We start from the raw sequence: 23749 nt of genomic DNA, 5'->3' as shown, positions 1-23749 counted from the left end.
CAGTTAACAATGGCTACTCAGAAAATAATTGGAACAGAGAGTAAAATATAATTGCGGCGACTAACGTTTGTTACAAAATAAATTACGTTTATAAATATGTGAATAATTAATAGAGAGGTTGGAGTTTCTCTGTTCAAAGCCCCAAGATGCAGACATTAAAAAATATATATCCTAACCGCTTTACGTCTCATATGCCATAATAGACTAGTCAGTAGCCATTTATCATATATATTGCTGTGAAAAATATCTATTCTGTTATAGTTGTACTCCTAAAACCACATTTATTGATTCTGAAGTATTATTTACCCTAATAGATTCTCCATTCTAATGAAATAAGAAATATTTCTTTCAATTTCTTTTCTCGTCTTTCATTTATAAATTGTTGTCATCCGGGATTTGTGTTTTAAATAGCTGATAGGAAAGACTGATCAATAATACATGGCACTAAGAATTCTTATCTGAAAATTCAATTTGAATTACAGTGAAAAGAATTGCAGAATCAAACCACATCTCTTCTTTCTTATTGGCTGTTTTCAGTTAAACAATAGCTCCAGCTTCTTTTATTTATTTCTCATCGTTTTTGTCTTTTTCTACTTAATTTCTGGTCGGTAACCTTCAGAAAAATATAACACAAATTCTTTATTTCTCACTCGATAAATTCTTCCTGTGGGATTCATTCCGAATATTTTAGCTCGCTTACTTAATTTTATACATAAAAAAAAAAGAGAAGAAATTTGATTTCTTTACGAAATTTATATTTATATATTTGGTTCTATTTTCCTTTATTGATTTATTTAAAATTTATGATGAAGCCATTTAAAATCAATGCTAATCTATTCCATTTTGAATCTAGTTGATTCGCTTTTCTTTCATATGCAATTTCGTTATTAGATTGGTTTAGATGATTTTTCTTAACGATTGGAAAACAATACTTTCTTCGTAAGTAATTCAAAGGAAGTCAAATAACTTTGAGACTTCAAACCAGGATATAGTGGAACAAGTAGTCTTCAGGTATTGTGAGAAATACAGAATACTTTTAAGAAAGCACTCTTTTTCAAACCAATTACCACTCATACGTAGAATACTATCTACGAATTCTATGTATTATTCATTCTGAGAAAGCCACCATTCATGATCAGTTCGTATAGATTTTGAAAAAGCTTACTTGCGTGTTTGAAATTATAAATATCTGCTTAATGTTAGACTACTGCCTTTGGTGTAACTTAGAATCGAATCGTTTTATAGTAGATCATTAGAGGATAATTTATTCTCAACAAGCATTGGACAGGAGTAACTACATTTGAGGTGAAATTTTCTTTTCTTTGTTAACACATAAATATACACGAGTACACAAAAGCAGTATGTGTGTGTTCGTGTACAGAAAGACACATAGAGATTTATCTATCTATCTATCTATCTATCTATCTATCTATCTATCTATCTATCTATCTATCTGTCTGTCTGTCTGTCTATCTGTCTGCATGTATGTATGTCTGCCTATATGTGTCTGTATCTATATACAAAATATTGTAGAAGCCAGCTGAAAGATGAGTGCTGTTGTTTCAGACCTTAACGTGTATAAATATCATTTGTCGTGTTCTTTTTCAAACAATTGAAAATTTATTGTAAATATTTTGCAAATAAAGAAGCAGTAGTTACCTCACTTTGTTTTAAACCACCGCAAATTAAAAATTGATGTATGTATACTTTTGCAATTTCCATAAACACTCACTTAATACAGTGAATAGAGATGCCATCTGTACATTTAACAAGAATGCCAACCCCTCTCACTATTACCCATAAGGCATCATGATTCATTGAATTAAACACCTTGGTGAGGTCAATGAAGCAATGATAGAGATAGCGTCTTTGGTCATTGAAGTCCTCTTGAATTTAACGAGCGGAACATATCATTGGTTCTTCGAGCAGTCAGAAAACTTAATAAAGGCTCTAAATGAAGGTATATCGTAATATGTGGAATAAGCCAAATAATAATTAAAAATTGTTCTGCTCAATATTCTTCGTACAACATTGAGGACAGACTTAGTGTATATGATTTCACATTTTAGCTTTTACAACTCATTCAGCAACGCATCTTCTTTCTTCTATTCAGAGTAACTCTTTCATTTCCCTCTTACCTTTTAAATAAGATTGAGTAGAAGATTTGCACTATATTTTATTTTCCCACAATTTGAGGGTTTCTTATTGAATGCCATAAATGCCGAAAGCTTTTCCATTTTTAAGTTTGCGCAAAGTAATTCTTAATTAAAGAACATTTAATGTATTATCAAATAAGTTAGAAATGATACATTTCTAATTCTCTTAGTGAGACTTAAGCATTAGTGATACAATAAAGTAGTTGTATGCTGTCAACTTAATGTGACAGTCCCAATAAGGGAATCATACTACCACTATTTAGCCCTAGGAAGCTGCACCGCATCCTGTCGACCTTGACGCATTTCATGTGTTCTTATGTTTACCAGGGGGAGACAAGTTTGTATCCCTCTCGTAAACATGAGGCTACAGGAAGACAAACTTGTCTTCCTCTCGTAAACATAAGGACACAGGAAGCGGTCCAGCTTCCTAGACAAGCTTGTCTCCCCCTCGTAAAGATAAGGACACAGGAAATGCGTTAAGGCCGACAAGAAGAGGTGCAGCTTCGTAGGGCTAAATAGCTGTAGTATGATTCCCTTATTGGGACTGTCACTTTAAGTTGACAGTATACAACTACTTTATCAAAAAAATGTTTTACTAAAACTTGCTAAAGAGCCCCAGATATACTGTGTGAACACACGATGAGTAATTTGGCAGATCACAAAAAAGATTTTACCATCGTTGAAGGAATTTATCTGAAACCTGATTTCCTGAATTTCCTACGAACTTAAGTCTCGCACATTATAACTGTCATTTGCATTATTTAACGGATTTGGTATCTGCCAATGTTAGTAGTAGTTTCTCAAAGGCTACTGCTTTCCGTGCTTTCTCACAGAATGTCTTACCCCAGAGAGTGACACATTATGCGTCAGCCAAGTTAATGGTAGGTGAGTAAAACTGAATGAGCGATTAAAAAGCATGTCAGAGTATCGATGAAATGGAAAATACCGATTTCAAATGTTGGCACAACTCCAGCAATTTCGGGGTGGGGGCGGATAAATCGATAACATCAATCCCAGTACTCGAATGCTATTTGTTTTAACGACCTCAAATAGATGAAAGGCAAAATGGGCCTCGACGGTATTTCGAATTAGAACATAAAATAGAAATGGAAAATAATAGATGCACGTGTAGCCGTGCAGTTAAGGAAATCGCTTTGCAACCAAAGTCTGCAGAAATAGGACAAATATTTTTGACACTTCATAATAGACAGTTCCAATAAAAATAAACGGAAAGTGAATTTAACTGATAATATGGACCTTTAGAACCCTAAAATTCTAATTCCACGATATAATTGCTTTCCATAAAATGTTTTACTATTTCTGAATAATTAATGCAAGCGAATTAACTCATAAATACATTGCAGCGGGATTATAAAATAATAAAAATCTAAATACAGCTTTATGATGATTAAAAATATGTTAGCATTCATGACGTCACAAATGCATCGAACAAACATTCATATCGAAAACACATTGGATATTTCAATATTTTAGGATCCCACCTGATTCAAAACAAATAATTATTGTAATTAGAATTTATCGAATAAACTGATGGATATAAATGAAAACTAATATTTGAAGAAAGATCAATAGACAAACAATATATATTTGGAAACAAAAAGTGACCGATATTACTCGTATTTAAAACTTGTTTATTCCCCTGAAGGTGATCGACCAAAACCTGTGTAAATAATTAGCTTCTAATATGAATGATGATTTCGCTATTACAAAACCATTTCATATGTAGTTCAAGTTAAAGATTAACTACGACGGTGACGAATCAACATAATATAATTATCAATTTGAAAATGGCGCTATGTCACAATCATTATTATATTACTATAATATTATTAAAGGCAACGAACTGGTAGAATCGTTACCGTTTCCGGTAAAAATCATTAACGGAGTTTTTGTCCGTCTTTTGTGTTCAAATTCCATCAAAATTGACTTTATCTTTTTGAGGTGGATAAAAGAAATACCAGTGGTGTACTGGGGTCGATGTAATCGACTAACACCCTCCTTCTTCATTGCTGGACTTGTGCCAAAATTAGAAGCCAATATTGCTGTTTCATTACGACTACGTTATTTATATGCTTCTAATCACTACATATAATATCATTATATAGCTCTTATATTGTCATTACTATATCACTAACGCGGCCAGCTGGTAGACTCATTAACACGCCGAGAAAAATTGGTATCTTGTTTTCAGTTGTCAGTTTAATCTTTCACTCTCTATCTCTCCATTTCCAATTACATTTCAAAAATGTAAGATTAATTATATTGTCTAAGAATGGTGCAATTTAATGAATTCTCTATGGACGTTGCTGTGTTTTTATCATAGCTTTTGCATCAAATTGCGAGCATTTACTGCTGGTGGCACCTCTATTATATCATCTCTGTGACCATTCTATTTTGTCCTTCCGCTACAGAATCCCAATACAATGGAACTGTATCCTTGGTCGTGAATTCCCTGTAACCATCACTTTGCAATTGTTAAAGACAATATCAACTGTGTGTATCTCACTATTTTCCGATAACCTGTGGGTGCATTGTTCACAACCACTTCCTATCAACCTGATCAACAATATAGTAACGAAATATCCTCAGAATCATTGCCCTATTAAAGAAGAATTTCACGTTGTATAATAATCTTCTTGTATACACAGATGTCATGAAAATCAAAATAACTTCGATCTCGAGTGAAATCATTCTGATAGCATGGACGTTTAATCAAGGCTCTCCGTGAGTAAACAATGAAATCTTTGAAGACAAACTGACATATGTAGGAATCTGCTCGTCACATATATTCCACTTCTAGGCCGATACTTCAGAAATAATTTCATGATTAATGTGCAACAATACGTCACATTGCCTACACTATATATTTTCAATGGAGTGAACTTTCTCAGCTTTCAGGAAATCTTATGTTGTTAAAAAACAATTTCTTTTACTTGAGCTTTTCAATTCAGATGTTACGATTGAGTGCACGGACCCATACGACAGACCAGCAATGCCGTTGATTGACCTCCGACGATCCTCATGCACAGGCTGATGAATTGTCTCCACATAAACGGGAGACAATTCATCGCGGGAGGTCTTACGTTCGCGGGAGGTCTTCCAGAATATCATCATCTAGGAACGTTCTTCCGTTTTTGAAGCACCCGCGCCACTCGAAACATTGCGAACGACCTATTGTCTCGTCATCGCACGTTTGCCGAAGCATGTTAAATGTCTCTGTAGGTAACCTCTCAAGTTTGATGCAGAATTTCACGTTGGTCCTTTCTTCCAGTTTTCTGCCCTTGACAAAACCACAGGCTATAGCATACACGTGATCACAAAAACAAATTTCACAACTTGCGAAGTAAACACAGGAACACAACCTCATAAAGGTAACTGCCAGCTCTCATTGCGCAGGCAACTATGTGCTGCCACCTGTTGGTGAACTACAGAACTAGTCCGGGAGTGGTTTGATGCCACTTCATATAATCAAAGCTTTCTAATCTTAAACATCTTATTTTACATCTTAAAATGTATCTAGGGCATGAGATTATATTCTCCAATATGACATATTTTTCAATAGATGAAATGCAATTTCAAATTAATTCCATCTCAACCCCACCTCCACTGGACAGTAGCTCTCGAAACCTTATGGTTATACTCAGAAAACACTGACGTCGGTGATGCTGTTGAGCCACATTTGATGTAGTTAGAAGCAGTTTTCTTTTTACTTTGTCTATACAGATCACAAAACACTACATATATTTTCACGATAATCAACTTAGCTCTAAAATAGAAGTAAATTGTGGTTATTCGATGATGTGTAGTGCACTGCTGTAAACAGCGGGATCAAAACATAGACTGCAATATATAAGAATGCATTTAGAAACCTCGTCACGTTTCTGTGCAATGAAACGCGAACAAATGCAATAAAGAACTGCATTAAACAATGTAAAAGAAAGACGAACGAAAATACCTGTTTCCCTGTAACGTAGACTTTTTTGAGGTTACATAAGATGTATATATATATATATATATATATATATATATATATATATATATATATATATACACATATATATATATAGTTAGAGAGAGAGATATACATAGTTGGATAGATATAGTTATATACAATTATGTATCGCTATTCATGAATATACATACACACACATACAAGCATATATATATAAATGTATATGTATATATATATATATATATATATATATATATATATATATATATATATATATATATATATATATATATATATATATATATATATATATATATATATTTATATATATACATATATATAGTTAGAGAGAGAGAGAGAGATAAACGTAGTTGGATACATATAGATATATACAATTATGTATTCCTATTCGTGAATATACATACACACATAAATGCATACACACACACACACATATGTATATATATATACGAATATATATACATATATATGTATATATAAATATATATATATATATATATGTATATATATATATTATATATATATATTTATCTGTCTATATAAACACATAATGTGTAATACGTAATTATGCATATGTATATAATGAATATAATATATATGTTAATAAGCGTTTAATATATGCATATGTTTATATAGTTTACACACACATATATGTATGTATATATACATATATATATATATATATATATATATATATATATATATATATATATATACATATACATATATATATATATATATATATATATATATATATATATACAGATATAGTTGTATACATATGCATATACGTAAGCAGATATATATATATATATATATATATATATATATATATATATATATATATATATATATATATATGTATATGTGCATCAGCTGTCAGGTAAGTAAGAGAGATAAGAGAAGACCTCTACTGTAACTGTCTTTCGGTTAATCAACCTAACTATAGCAAAGCTAAACTGTAAAGTTATGTTGCAAATGACAGATATTCGATTAGCTTAGAGTTGTGAAGTAAACTCCTGTCACGAGTATGTGTCTATACCTGGAAACCATTTCCAATGAACGATTCTTGAAATCTGTATAAGAAAACGTCTTCAATGTTCTTCAGAATGACACGTGCGTGTCATGGAATAATATTAACTTCTTCAGATCGTTTCTTGCAGAGATGAATAACGTTCTCAAACAAATGGATTTTAAGACCAGCTGTTGCTTCTACGTCAATATACTGATGGTTTATGCGTTTTTGGTTCATTTCCAATATTTTAAAATATGTGGTGTATTTGCCGAGTTGTTGGAAAGCCGAAGCTATATTTTCATGTGTTCCGTTTTAACAATAATGCTTTGAGTCCCACCGATATCATCTTTGCCGTGGGGGACAAACTAATACACAAAAACACTCGAATTTGTAACACACGCGCACACACACACACACACACACACACACACACACACACTTTTATGTATATATATATATATATATATATATATATATATATATATATATATATATATATATATATATATATATATATATATATATATATATATATATAAAACGATGGCCGACCATACTGTTTTCGTCTAATCAACTTAGTCACAAGGCTTTGATGAGCTTGGTGTTAAAGTGAAAGACAGCAAAACCGATCAACGGGGCACAACTCAAAACCAGGTGATTGCAAACTGAGCTTCTTATCCCAAGACCCATGCCTGCGTATGTTGATTATAAGAGCTATAAATAATCCTAGGTAATCTTTGGTCAAACTCTCTGAACACAAAAACAATGTCTTCTTGGATTGAACAGCAACAGTAACAACAACAATATCAATGACAATAACTATAAAGCAAAAGTGTAAGCAGAAGCAGCTTTTCGCTCCAACGAATGCACAATCCGTTGTCGCGTGACCAAATAGAAACGCAGCAGGATTTTCACAGTAGACGACGGGAGTACTGGGACCCAAATGCTTTCGTTTTACATAAACAATTATAAGGTTTCTTGGAAGATAACAAGAATAGTTAGAATTTAGAATCAAATATTTATTTCCAGCCTAGAACTCAACTAACTTCATATAATCAAATGCTATGTATTTACATTATTATTACTATAATGCTTAAGGCAGCGATCTGACTGCAGCGTTATCCCGTCAGCCACAATGCTTAACGGTATTTCGTTTGAAGTTCAAATTCCTCCGAGGTCGACTTTACATTTCATCCTCTCGGGGTCGATAAAATAAGTATCAGTTTATCACTGGCGTCACTGTTATTGACTTACCCTAACCCCGAAACTGCTATCCTTGTGCCAAATTTTAAAAAGACTAATGTTATAAAATTTATAATGATATAATGCCTACGCCAAATTCTTTTAACTTATGTGTATTCGAAAATATTTATGTGAAGAAGAGTTCGTCCGTCAGAAGCATTCACGTTGATTATATATACTACAACACAGCAAGCAAGACAACTATGTTTGGAATTTTTAAAAATTTAAAACAATCCTTTTGAAGACGTTACATAGACAAACTCTCTTTGAACAGAGACCTTATTTTTCTACAAACTCTGAATCAATGTTTGTGTACTTATTTAATAACTATCATGCGTGTGTCGTTGCCGCATAAAGTTGCATTGTTTACTATTATGATCAGTATTGCCTTACAGAAAACTACCAATGGATCTCATGCTAAGAAGAACGTCCATGAAAATAACGGAAGTAAACAGTTTTAAATCAAATAAAAGTTTTTTTCCAAATATAAACGTTTATCTGAAGTACTATGCAAGATGCATCATGTAAACATGTATGACTCTAGAGAATATTGTTGCTTTAGAGTTTAGCACCCTTTACAATTCTTAACTTCACCAGAAGCAGAAGAACTAAATAAAACTAACAGTAAAAGTAAATCACGCTGAAATTTTCTATTGTCGATTTAATTCATTTACGTAGTTAAAGTTTCCCAGCTGCGATACAGTCTTCTGTTTGCTAACCAGTTAGACACGTTAGTTCTCAAAAATCTCATAAAAGATCTTTGAAAATACCCACGCCGTAGGTATTTTTTCCCTTCAATTATTTCCTGCATCCTCAATTTTTCCAGGTAAAAGTGTCTTGTTTGTTTCTTTGTCTTATTTATTTTTAGACCTTTGCAAAGGGTCGGAATTCTTTTGGGAATATTTGTATTCTTGGTTTTTAGATAATTAAATAGTTGTATTCTCTGTTAACAATGATTTTTCTAACGCTTTGGGCAATGGAAGTATGAAGACTGTCTAGGTGCTTCACACAACACTTCGAAAATGTTTTCGTTTTTCTTTTTTTTCTTTCTCTTTCCTGACATGATTAACATCAGCACAACCGCTGTGATATTTCTGAGTATTTTGTTGTGGTATGGAACATATTCCGTCTTTCTATTCCTTTAACCATGTTGTTTATTTTATATCATTTTATGTTTTCTCTTTCCGATGCTATGTTTTTTCTTTCAAATGTCTAAGTCTTCTTTTGACGATACAAAATATTGTACGTTTATAGTTTTGTTTGTTCAACTCCTTATAAACTATTTGTTTTCACCGAATATATTATTTTGTTTTTCTCCCCAACCTCTCTCCCAAAAGTCTTTATTCTCTTGTTTTCACTTTCCCCAATTCAATAAGAAATTCTTTAATTTCGTTAAGTTTTGTGTTCGTCTATACATTTATGCTTTTTGCATAGATTTGCTCATTTCTTTGTTGTCGATATTTTAGACATTTTATTTTGCATTTCATATATTATTGCAATGTGCTTTATTTTTACGTTAATGTGCGTTTGCTTTCAGACGATTTCTGTTGAGAATCATTTATTTTTTCATATCGATTCCGGCGTCTTCCGTTATTTCACAGACTATTGTATACAATAGTAATTTATATAGATATATTTATGTTATTCTCTTGTCTTCTTACTACGTCTCGAATAACATTACCTTCTATTATTAATGTCGTAATATTAATGCTATATGCTGTTTTACCTTGATATAATCTACCTTCAATTGCAATGAAATCTATTCCCACTAGTTTCAAATCAATTCTTCTCCAATAATTTCTAGAACCTTCCAATCATTTGCACATATGAGAAATTGATTATTTTCAATATTCCTATTAAACTTGAAGTCGTTCCTAGTGACGCCAAATATTTTTCAGTGCACATTGGTTCATCTCTAATGTAATATCAGATAGTTGTTTATCAATCTTCAAATGTTTAACAATCTATCTTTGTTTATTTGTTTACTCTGGAAATTTGGTTTTACATTTTATAGTTTTGGTGAATTTTCCGACGTCTTATGGTTGGATTAAATTCCGATATGGCTGTGTGTCTCATTTCAGTTTGTATTAAATTACATTATGAAAAATATTCATATAATAAATATGATTAATGTAATTATATTATTTATATTATTTTAAATATAAAAGCATATTGATATCACTTATACGTAACCTATGTATGCATGCATGTGAGTACATATTGAGTCTTTATATATGCACTTGCGTGTATATATACGTACATATACATATAGATATGTATAAGTATATTTGTATGTAAATATATATTGTACGCAGCACACACAAGTAAATACATATGCAAATTTAATGAAGTATACAGCAATAGGTGCATATATACATATATATACATATATATATATATATATATATATATATATATATATATATATGTATATATGAATATATATGCATATATACATATATATGTATGTATATATGAATATATATATATATATATATATATATATATATATATATATATATATATATATATATATATGTACATATATGTATATATATGTATATATATATATATATATATATATATATATATATATATATATATATTAACATACACACAGACACAGACAGGCACATAGGTATATTTATATGTGTGTGTGTGTGTGTCTGTGTGTGTATGCTTGCGGGTATGTATGTGTGCACTTGTGTGTATGTATGTCTATGTTTATATTTATATGCATACATGTTCATGCAAACCCGTGTGCAGACACTTGTGATTGTGTCTTTCTCTCGTAGCATCAAAATGAGCGTAAGTATGTTTCCGTGCGACTAACATATCGTGCCGACGCAAAACGAACGAGAACGCAAACTAAAACTACGTATCGTGAGTAGAAAATTATTTACAATGCTATCCACCTTAATATGGTTGCAGATCCACATTTCAATTGCCGAAAGAAGAACGCAATGCGGAGAAAAGTTATTAGTGAGCGTGACAATGGTAAACAGAATTGTATGTGATAGGCTACTCATAGATAGTTGGGGACACCTAATGAATACCAGGTTCGTTTTAAACTGAATGCTGCCAAACAGCCTTTATATTAACTACATATGGATGTCAAGGCAAGCTATATCAATAAGGACACGAGGCACTCCTAGTAACAACAGCAATTAGCATGACAAAGGAAATAGGTGGAGTAGTAATTGTAGCGAAAGAGCATTTAACGCATGGAATTACCTGAGCACTCAAATTTGTAAACCTGTTCGCGTAATGAAACGGCTAAATATATTAGAGGTAACAACACCATTAACAGATAACAACGGTACCAGCACCAGTGAAAACATAGCAGAGTAATTTCTTTTGCAAGTATTGCAAATGTCAATGATTTTTGTTGGGCATGCTCATTATTGTGGGTGTCCCTAATTATTTTCTACACGGAAACTTTTGGTCAGAAGCAACTGAAGAATTTGGACTGATACATGGAATGGAAAATGATTCGCTTAAAAATCTCAAATGTACTAAACAATTAGTAAATGGTGGAATGTGTGATTTGGGAACCTAGCAAGTTGGTATAAATAGATTGTAACGAACAATTTGGGTTGGAGTAGACATTCTGCAAGAGATGAAACTTAAGAGAATGGACTAAATATCCGACCTTAGACGGTTTCCAAGTGAACAGCGACACCAGATGGGAATGAAGTGCAGAAGATAGTGCGGAAATACAAATCACTTGTAGGTTTTATGCACTATCTGAAACAAAAGAACATGACAATTAAAAAACTGACTCCCCTAATACCATTCCACAGCCGGACTATTTCGTACTTAAGAGGGCTGTAGTTACCTATTGCTTCCTCTTCCTTTTTTACTGTTCGTAGGTCAAAGGGGCGCGCAATATCAACTATATAGCGTATGTGGTGCACCTTGTCCACCACCACTAAGTCTGGTCTGTTATGCTCTAGCATCTGCTCACGTCTCCGACACTCTATATGATATGTGCTATTACCACGTCTTGCTTCTCTCTCGCCCCCACTTTTCTTGAGAGCTGCATCCGGTTCCTCAGTGCATTCATCCAGATCACTTTTTCTTTGTCACCTCCAAGTATTGGTGTTATCTTTACCTTTGGTTTCACCATACATTTGTTTTTCATTTTCCAGTTGTTTAATCTTACTTCTCCATCTTGTTTCTTAAACGTTATTTAGGTGTGCCATATTTCCAATTGGTACCGTATTGCTATTTCTAGCGACGTAATCAATGTTTCACTCTACTGTTTCATGTACCAAGCCAGACAATTTTCCTCATTGGTAACACAGATCTTGCCTCATCTCCGTTTTACCTAAGAACATATAGCCTGCTATTATCACTTTTAGTGTGCATGTTCCTTGTTCATTGACATCATTTTCCTGGCTTTTCAAGGTCTTTCTTTACGCTCGTTATTTAACCACCTAACAACAGCTGGTGCGTATCGCATTAAGGAAACAGCCCATGTATTAATTGTCCTGATCTTGTCTTTTTTCCCATTGTTTCTAGTTTCCGCAATTAATTTGGTTCTTCTGAAGTGTTCTCATCTAAAGCTTTCTTTCATCTCACTCTCATTGATTTTGTCATACTCCAAAATAAACCAGATATTTAAATGGATCCATGTTCGATAGTTCTACACCATCAGATGACACTACATTACCCTTTTTTTACAAGCATACCATACTTTTTAACCCCTAATTCCATCCTGTACCTCTTACTGAATATCTGCACTGTTGAAATCAGTTGATTTATTTAACGATCATACTTATTGATGAACTTTAAGTCATCCATATATAACAAGTGTTTTAACTTTTCTCCACTTTTCAAGGTGTACCTCGATGTAACTTTGCGTAATATCTGTATGAGGGGTAATATACAAATCAGAAACAGCAGTGGCGACTGACTATCTCTCTGAAATATGCCTCTCTTTATGTTAGCTCTCTCCCCGCTAAAATCTCCACATGATATTAACATTGTATTCCAGTTCTTTATTGATCTCCTGATAAAATTTATAATGTTATCAGACACCTGTTCCAATTGAAGAGCTTATAAAATCCAGGAACGAGGACCATGTCTTATAATCAGTCCATGCCACACCCAGTTTAGTATATCATTTCTTCCCGTTGTTCAGCATCGTTCTGTCTGAGTAGTTGATACTTTTCCCCTCGGCTTTTCCTCCTGCGACCCTTCTGTTCCACTGGCAGTTTGTCATTCATTATCAGGAAGGCATACATGCTATTACAAATCACTTTTGTCGTCTCGATCCACATCAATGGTAGATAGGAGATAGACCGGTAATTATCGAGTACGTTACCTTTACCGTAATCAATTTGGCAAAGAAACGTTTCACTTGTGGTCATCCAGTTTGGAATTTTGCACGACCTTGTCGATAATTTTATCGATTTGCATACTTATTCTTTTGTGTAATGCTGGGAAATTTTTTAGCCAATACACTTGTAACCCATCCAGGTCTGGACATTCCCAGTTTGGAACCTTTCTTGTCTGGTCAGATATCAATTCATTCGACCATTCAGCATCTTTCTTATTTCTCCCATTATCCCTGATGTTGATCTAAAACCTCCTCCTTTCTTCATTCTATATCGTTCAATTCTTTGGTCATATCTCTAAACTTTTTTGTAACTGTAGCCTGTAGTCTATTTTTCATCTCTTCAAGGGTTACATTTATCCTATTTTCTTGCTGCTATACTTAGGTTGTAGTTCCTGATATTTCTCCATCTTTCTGATTTCACCCTAATTCATTCCTTTCGGGATTTGATAAGTTCTCGTACCATATTCATTGATTGCATTATTCTTGTTTTACAGCCAAGGCACTTTTGCTACATTTCCTCTTTTACGGTTGGGCTCGAGGTCTAAGTCTGATAAGCCTACGTTTAGTTCGAAGTCTATTTTGTAGATGATACAAGCTTTAATCAATCTATCTATCTTAAATTCTTTCAATATTTGATTTACATTCCGAGTCTATCCTCTGAGTAAAATTCCATCCACATTCCTGAATTCGTTTGTTTTCATGTCCAGATTTTCTTCTGCTTGCAACTAACAAGCAAATCTGCTGTATAGATCAGAGTATTTGCTGTAAGCAATCTGTTACAAGACGAAACGTGTACATATTAATAGTTCTAATCAGATAAGACCAGAAGCCATAACAGCCACTCACTGGTAATGCATTGGAGTACTATTACTATGGTTGTTGTTGTTGTTGTTGTTGTTGTTGTTGTTGTTCTTCTTCTTCTTCTTCTTCTTCTTCTTCTTCTTCTTCTTCTTCTTCTTCTTCTTCTTCTTCTTCTTCTTCTTCTTCTTCTTCTTCTTCTTATTATTATTATTATTATTATTATTATTATTATTATTATAGATGTCGCACAGTTTCTAATACCCTGAGGTGGTTCATTGAATATATGTCTACCATGTGTTTGTACTGTCTGTCAAGTCACAACAAACACTTCAGGCAGACAGTACATTACGCAATATGCATGCAGTTACAAAAGAAATAGAGGCGATTTTCGATCTATCATCCTGCGATATGATAAATATATCCATTCGAAGAACAAGGACGCAGCGTCAGGTCAAAATGTCTGAACAAACAGATCCGTTTCCTATCGTCGCTGTCAATGCCTTAATGACAAATCAAATCACACGGGACAAGGATCGCATTACTCAGCTGCGAACCAGACCGGGGTCGAAATATTTGCAGCTGGAACAAACTCTCTAAAAACCGATCTACTAGGTCACCAGAACCAGGATAAACGTAACCCTAAACCTGAAGTGAAGCTACCAAAAACATCAACTAAATAAAAACGCATAAAACGAAATAGATAGGATTACAGAGATGTGTCGAAAGCTTTCTATACAACCCAACTAAAACAAACAATAACTTAATTGTACAAACTTACTTGTCATTATCATCATCATCATCATCATCATCATCATCATCATCATCATCATCATTATTATTATTATTATTATTATTATTATTATTATTATTATTATTATTATTATTATTATTATTATTTATTTATTTATTTATTTATTTTTATCAAGGCGGCGAGCTGGCAGAATCGTTAGCACGTCGGACGAGATGTTTAGCGGTATTTCTTTTGCCGTTACGTTCTGAGTTCAAATTCCGCCGAGGTCGACTTTACCTTTCATCCATTCGGGGGTCGATGAAATAAGTATCATGTACGCACTGGGGTCGATGTAATCGACTTAATCCCTTCGCCCAAATTTGAGGCCACGTGCTTCCAGAAGTATGAATTATTATTATTACTATTATTATTAGTATTCTTGTTGTTGTTGTTGTTGTTGTTGTTTTTATGTAGAAAATTATTAAAACAGTCTTAGTGTGTCATATATATATATATATATATATATATATATATATATATATATGTGTGTGTGTGTGTCTAGGTTGAAATTTCCATTAGCGTTTCTTAGACAACTTTGAAGACAACATCGTCTGTCTTATTCTGTTCTCTAGCATTTTCCGCAGCATTACTAGGATATCTACTAACGCGGTCATTTTTCCTGCAGTAGCCGGATGTACATAATGAGTATTTATAGTTTATTCGTGGGACGTGAATATTTATAACATATATCTGCTATTATGTTTCAACTTCAATACATTCAGTTTACCTCTAAATGTCATATTGTCTGCAGCCATTCTGTAAAATTAAGCAACAATGCCGTTAATAAATCGAATAATCGGTATAAACACCAGCCAAAATCGTACTTTGAACAACTAAAATATTCATTTATCCATTGATTCGTATTATCATTAGTGTTAATGAGGCTATTGTGAATAATAAGTTAATTAATTGGAAGAACAAAAAAAACTGTTTATATGTAGAAAACTTTGGAAACAACTAGTCTTTTGTGCTAACAGTTTTCAGATCAATTACGTTGAAATTTGGCTCGTTCTATGTTTTTTTAGCTTACTATGTCAGCCAATATTTCTGAAGCACGTTGAATGATATGTTCTTAACTCGCTGAAATTACAAAAAAAGCTAATCAATGGATTGATAACCTATCAGAAGAATCGGTTATTGGCGACTTTGTTCTTCGTCACTCGACTGTGTACACACACAATACGTACTTAATCACCAAGTAAAACAAAACTGATATCGCTGCGACATTGATTTCTCGTTAATCGTGTTTTCATGTTAGAACATGATGCCACAAATAAAATTAAAAACAAACTACCGACTTATATTGAAATTTAAAAGCAAAATAAATACGGAAATTGTCTGAGTGCAGATCTTAATGTAATGAAAAGTGAAACTAAACAAACTTTAAATTTAAATGAATTTATACCGATGATATAGCCATTAAAGAAGACGCTTATATAAATGTGTTCATAAATCGTTTAGCTACTTTGGAAACTCTTCATCTCGTCCACTTCTTATAATAGAGGGAAAGGGAGAGAGAGAGAGAGAGACGAAGATAGGTAGTAATGGGTGCGGGGAGAGAAAGAGAGCAAGATATAGTGTGAAAGGTAGAGAGAGATAGAGAGAGACAAATGAAGGTAGCGATGGTGGAGCTAGAGTGGGGAAAGGATAGAGTTCGAAAGGTAGAGAAAATAAAAACAAAATGACGTAAAGAAAGAGAGCAGGATATAGTGAGAGACATACGGAGAAATGCCTTCTGCTTAGACACCAATTATACTAGAAACAATAGAGAAACCTATGTGAAAAGGAAGTAACAGAACAATAAAGCAACTGCTGCAAGACGGCACCTACATATACAGGATATACCTTTCCAAGTGTAATGCCTTCCTTTTGTCAATGTATTGAATATCTGGAAGGTAGAGTTCAAATTCTACCGAGGTCGACTTTACCTTTTATGCCTTCAGGGTCGATAAAAAAAATCACCCGTTGAGCACTCGATTCTATATAATCGAATTTTTCCCATCGCTCCCGAAATTGCTTGCCTCCTGTCAAAATTTCAAACGAAAATATTGAATATCTGGCAGGTAGCGAACTAGCAGAACAGTTAGTACGTCGGGCAAATTGTTTAGAGGCATTTCGGCCGTCTTTGCGCGTTCTAAGTTCAAATGTCGCCGAAGTCGACTTTCTTTCGGAGTCGATAAAACAGGTACCAGTGAAATTTTGAGGTCGGTGTAATCGACTTACCACCGCCTCCAAAATTGCTGTCCAAGTGCCAGAATTTGAAAACAAAATATATTCTTCTCTACTCTGGAACAAGGACCGAAATTTTAGGGGAGGGGGCCAGTCGATTTGATCGACCCCAGTACGCAAATAGTTCTTAATTCATCAACCCTGAAAGGATGAAAGGTAAAATTGATCTCAGCGGAATTTTAACACAGAAAAGCATTTCACCTGGCCTGCTAACAATTCTGCTAGCCTCAAGCAAACTATAATATTAAATAACAACTATTTTATCGTTTTACACCACTGTTTCACTCAGGCCACACACATACGCACACATACGTATACACACACACACACACACACACACATATATATACACACACACACACACACACACACAAACAAACACACACACACACACTGCCCACTTGAGTACACTCACGCCTGCGCATGCAAAAGCTTGAACAGATTGAAAGTGTAAGATAAGTAGCGAAAACAAAAAAAAAAGAAAAAAACGAGAGAGAAAAAGAGAGAGAGTTTGTGATTGAAATGATTGAACCTGATTGACAGAAACTCGTCATAAACACCTGTGAAATATGCTAACACATAAGCAGTGAGAGAGAGAGAGAGAGAGAGAGAGAGAGAGAGAGAGAGAGAGAGAGAGAGAGAGAGAGAGAGAGAGAGAGAGAGAGGGCGGAGATAAAGAGAGAGAGAAACGTGAGAAATAGAAAAAGGGAGAGAGAAAGGGATATATTGAGAGAAAGAAAGATAGACAGATAGGAGCAGAAACAAAGACACGGAAAAAGGGAAAGTCGAGAGAGAGAGAGAGAGAGAGAGAGAGAGAGAGAGAGAGAGAGAGAGAGAGAGAGAGAAAGAGAGAGAGAGAGATAGAGAGAGAAGGAGAGAGAGAGAGAGAGAGAGAGAGAGAGAGAGAGAGAGAGAGAGAGAGAGAGAAAGAAAGGGAGACAGGGAGACGTGGGGGGAAATGGGAGAAACATTAAGACTTCTGACGTCAGAAACGTCAACGTCCAATCAACGTCGTAAAATAGATGTCGCCAGAACGACTGATACCAAATGTGAGATAGCTATGAACCTAGCAGTTCAAAATCACATTAAATAATAATAAACGCTCCCAGTTTTTTCAGGATAGAGAATCATTGACTATTCTAATTGTGACGTTACGCCCCAAAAATCTTCCCAACGACATGTTCTAAAGTAATAATTGAAAACATAATTCCAGGTTGTGCTTGATCTTATCACATGTAATTTCAAATGTATGTATCTGCAAGTATCGCTATATATTTAAATAGCCGAGTTGTATGAAGTTATAATATTAAAGTTACAAAAGTGCTTCCATAAATATGCTTATAAATTCACCAGAAGATCGATGCTTCTGGTTATATAACTCACATAGACGTACAAATATACACACTCATCTACACAAGCAAAGGCACAAATAGTATACAGCGCATATACACACATACAAACTTGAATACAAGATATTTTGTATCAACATACATTAGCCAGCTTCGTACATATACTTCGATACTCCTGCGGTCTCTAAAATTGTATTTCTTTACAATCATGTATCGCGGGTTTCAAATGTTTTAACATATATATTCTCTTCTGTGAACGTCAACGCAAATATATATATATATATTCCTGCCATGAGCTTTGTAAATGTTATAAGCAGCTATTATGAATAAATAAATGTAAATTGCTTGTATTTTCTCCGAGGTTATTTATGAGAAATTTACATCGTCTTCTAAAAAATGTCTCCTCTATATTGTCGAAGATAGATTCGTCACACAAAATCATTCAGTCTATGCAACTATCTTGTATATACACACGCGCGCGCGCGCAAATGCACACACATTCTAACGACTATGCTAGTTCGACCTGCTAGAATTAACGGCTAGAAATTCCTCGTAGCAGAAACTTTGGTTGTCTTAGGTAGAGGTATATCTTATTGGATTATACAGCCTTTGGTAGCGGTAAAAGAAAAGACGGAAGAAAGCTTGATGAGCATGCCAGAAATATATTTTCATAGAACTGTAAGATTAGGAGTGAGCTGGGTTTAAGCTAACACATCGATGACATCAGTAGAATTGAAGAGGAGAAACGTCTGAGCGCGGATTCGACTAGTAAGGAAGAAGGTCTAAATCTCCTTCGAGATAGTATAGTACTGTCTTATTTAATAGATGGACATGTATAATTCAATGCTAGTTTTTCTTAAAAGGAGAGGGCGGTCAAGACTATAAACATTTGAATGTTCTACTCAATCAGGACTGATATGTGGGATAAAGAAAAGGAAAAACATATAATATCAAACTAACGAAGCATATGTTACTTTCCTTTGCTGCATGATCTCTTCGTTAAGACCTCATAAACATTGCTTGATCCTCCAATCTACCTACTTCCAGATGAAAAAGTGAAAGATTATGCACAAACGTGTGTGTAATTTAAGACGAAATAGCTTTTATTCTTGTCACATACCAACGCACACAGTACAACAGCATCATATACCAACATTCAATACAAAATGGCGATAACACTATATGCATAAACACAAATTTCTCAGACACAGGCACTATCTTTTTCTTTGCCTTCGTTAAAATATATCCTTACAGCATGACTCCTAGAATATTTATCTGCGAAATTTATGATTCCACGCGAAAGTATCCTATCATTTTGTTTTGAAGTGGAAAGAAAAATCTCTTTATTTACATGAAAATCATAGAGACCAATCGCCCACTCTCTTTCTTTCTCTCTCTCTCTATCGCAATATCGATCTGCTTATCTATCTCACTTTTGCTTTACGTTATCCCTCCCAATGCAGTAAATTTTTTAGTGAGAGCGACTGCGTACTTCTTGAATAAGGTGCGCGTCTGTGTGTGCATACGTGTGTATGATTGCGATTATTTGCGCTTTAGCGCTTGCCGAAATTTATTCTATTTTATATTGTATTTCCTGCTGCGTGATCTACAGCACCTCAGTCTATCATAGGTCGGTTCCTGCGATCTATAAATGTTTAAAAGAGGTGCAATTTCTAGACACTCATTCAAATGTTTTGTAGCTTTTGGACAACTGACAGTACTATTCCATGTAAAATCGCGTGAAGACGATGGAGAAATTTGATCTCGATGAGCATTAAACTCAGAATTTAAATAGTTACAACGTATATCGCAAACTTATTAAGAGACACATAATTTTGATGATTAATAATGTGACCACAGAGTGCTCCAGCTGGTACATTATATCGGCCGCTGTTGATACAATAGGTGATTGTTCTCTACTCTGCCAAGAACACCTGTTCCATGATAACACAGGAATGAAATCAATTAAACTAGTCTCAGTAATTAATTGGTATTTCATGGTTTTAATTTCTGCAGGTTGTAATGTTAAATTACCTCGATAACATTTGAATTCTATACATTAAGTACGTTAATTGTCGGAAGAAATTCCAAAAAGCATTTGTCTGAGTGTCTGTGGACATAACGAATGAAATGTTCTCCCCTTTTCTTTTGTTTTCAGTATCTCTCGAAATAAAATGTGCTGTATGTATGTCTGTATGTATGTATGTATGTATGTATGAGTGTGTTGGTGTGTATGTTTGCGTGCCTACAGTTAGAGCACCAAACAAACACAAGCACAATAATCACAAACACACATGCACACGTATAAACATTTTCAGCTGTCATGGAAATAAAATTTGACCACAAGAAATGTTAATAGTTTTTGAACGTGCAAAAGCAGTCCGCAGACACAAAACTCGTTCAACAATCGTCCCAACGTCTCGCCAATGCTTATGTATTGATGAAAACATAACATACGAAGGTGCCGTGAATAAAGATAGAGTGATTGAGAATATTATGCCTAGAAAAATATAACAGTCGAATGTCTCTTCTGGCAACAAGATAATATACTCGACTGTTCAGTGGGAGAAACTCACACTATAGGCTTAGAAACCCTCTAGAAACTAACATCAACTGAAAAATCTTTATAGAAATCGACAGGCTCTACTTAGGAGGAGACAAATGAGGTGGAGAGACAGCTCTAGAATGTAATATAGTCCCTCTCAGACAGTACTTAATAAACAACAGCAGAAAAAGAATGAATACATTAACTTAGTGCTTAGACGAGAAGAGAATAATATGTACGTGTCGGCGACGGGATCCCCGTAAGTACTCCGTTCGTGATGAAGTAATATACAGCCCGAAAATAGCTGGACTTAACTACGTCAAAGACGTAACGGCCGACGAGTTACCTATTTCGTTATTGCCCACAAGGGGCTAAACATAGAGGGAACAAACAAGAACAGACGAACGGATTAAGTCGATTACATCGACCCCAGTGCGTAACTGGTACTTAATTTATCGACCCCGAAAGGATGAAAGGTAAAGTCGACCTCGGCGGAATTTGAACTCAGAACGTAACGGCAGACGAAATACCGCTAAGCATTTCGCCCGGCGTGCTAAAGGTTCTGCCAGCTCAGCGCCATAGTAGTAGTAGTAGTAGTAGTAGTAGTAGTAGTAGTAGTAGTAGTAGTAGTAGTAGTAGTAGTAATAATAATAACAATAATAGCAATAATAATAATAATAATCATATATTCTGCGCCAAAATGTGCACCCCTGGATTCTAAAATCTGCAGATGTTTATAACTATTTAATAATGATAAAACTTGCAAGTTTTGAGTGCGGAGCATAGTCAATGACAGAGTTCAACTGGTACTTATCTTATTTACTTTCAAAGGATAAAAGAAGAAAGTCGATTTCGACGGAAATTGAACTCAAAATACGAAGACGGACAATATACCTATTTCGTTATTGCCCACAAGGGGCTAAACATAGAGGGAACAAACAAGAACAGACGAACGGATTAAGTCCGGCGTGCTAACGATTCTTATTTCTTTATTGGCCACAAGGGACTAAACATAGAGGACAGACAAAGGGATTAAGTCGATTACATCTACCCCAGTGCATAACTGATACATAATTTATCCACCCCGAAAGGATGAAAGGCAAAGTCGACCTCGGCGGAATTTGAACTCAGAACGTGACGGCAGACGAAATAATGCTAAGCATTTCGCCCGACGTGCTAACGTACCTGCCAGCCTGCAGCCTTAATTGTGCTACTACTACTACTACTACTACTACTACTATTACTACTATAAATACAAATAATAATAATTACAACAATAATGATTATAATGATATTAATGATAGTAATGATGATAATAATAATCATGGTATTAATAATAATTATTATTATAATCATTAGTTATATTATCCTTATCATTATTATTATCATCATTAGTTATATTATCCTTATCATTATTATTATTATTATTATTATTATTATTATTATTATTATTATTATTATCATTAGTTATATTATCCGTATCATTATAATAATAATAATAATAATAATAATAATAATAATAATTATTATTATTATTATTATTATTATTATTATTATATTATTATTATTATTATTACACTTGCAACAATAACATCAACGCTAAATAGAATTCTTTTCCTTTTAAGTATTATAGAATTTCAAAAGATTTCTGTGTGTCTTTCACTGAACCAACAGGTGCACCCCTTAAGTTATATCAGTGCTTGAATTATTTACGTTGTCTTCTTTAGAGTATAAAATGGAGGGTGAGTAACATCTAACATCTTTTGTTGTAATGTTTGTTTCGAATTTTATTGTGTTTTATTTTGCGTTGATCTTATTTGTGTTGGAAGGTTTCATACTAAAGGAAAGACATTGTTTAAAATAGGATGCGTGGGTTGACTTATTTAGTTAAACAATTCCTGTGTAAAAATGGTTATCAACGTGTTTTGGCTAACCTTCTTAACGCTTTTGTATAATGTTCAGTAAGTTCTAATCAAAATATGGTCGGTTCTGTTGCTTCTACTGGATTGGAGTCTTTGCTTGATCACCGAAATATATCTTCGTTGTGTCATTTCTGTACTTATTTCCATGGTACTTGCTCTGCTTCAGTTTGCTTCAGTCCTCTCCGTCAAGAATATAAATTATTGTTGTTTTTGTTTTTTATTTGTATCAGCCAACGACCTGCAGCTATGTTGGAGCACTGCTTTGAATTGTTTAGTAGAGCAAAGAAACCCCAATACTTATTTTATTAGTTTCTTTTGCAGAACCGCTACGTTAGGGCGACGAAAATAAAGCAACGACAAAT

This window comes from Octopus bimaculoides, chromosome 8 (genome assembly GCF_046866305.1).
Source record: "Octopus bimaculoides isolate indiv1 chromosome 8, ASM4686630v1, whole genome shotgun sequence".
Taxonomy (NCBI): Eukaryota; Metazoa; Mollusca; class Cephalopoda; order Octopoda; family Octopodidae; genus Octopus; species Octopus bimaculoides.
Note: the sequence above shows the minus strand (reverse complement) of the source record.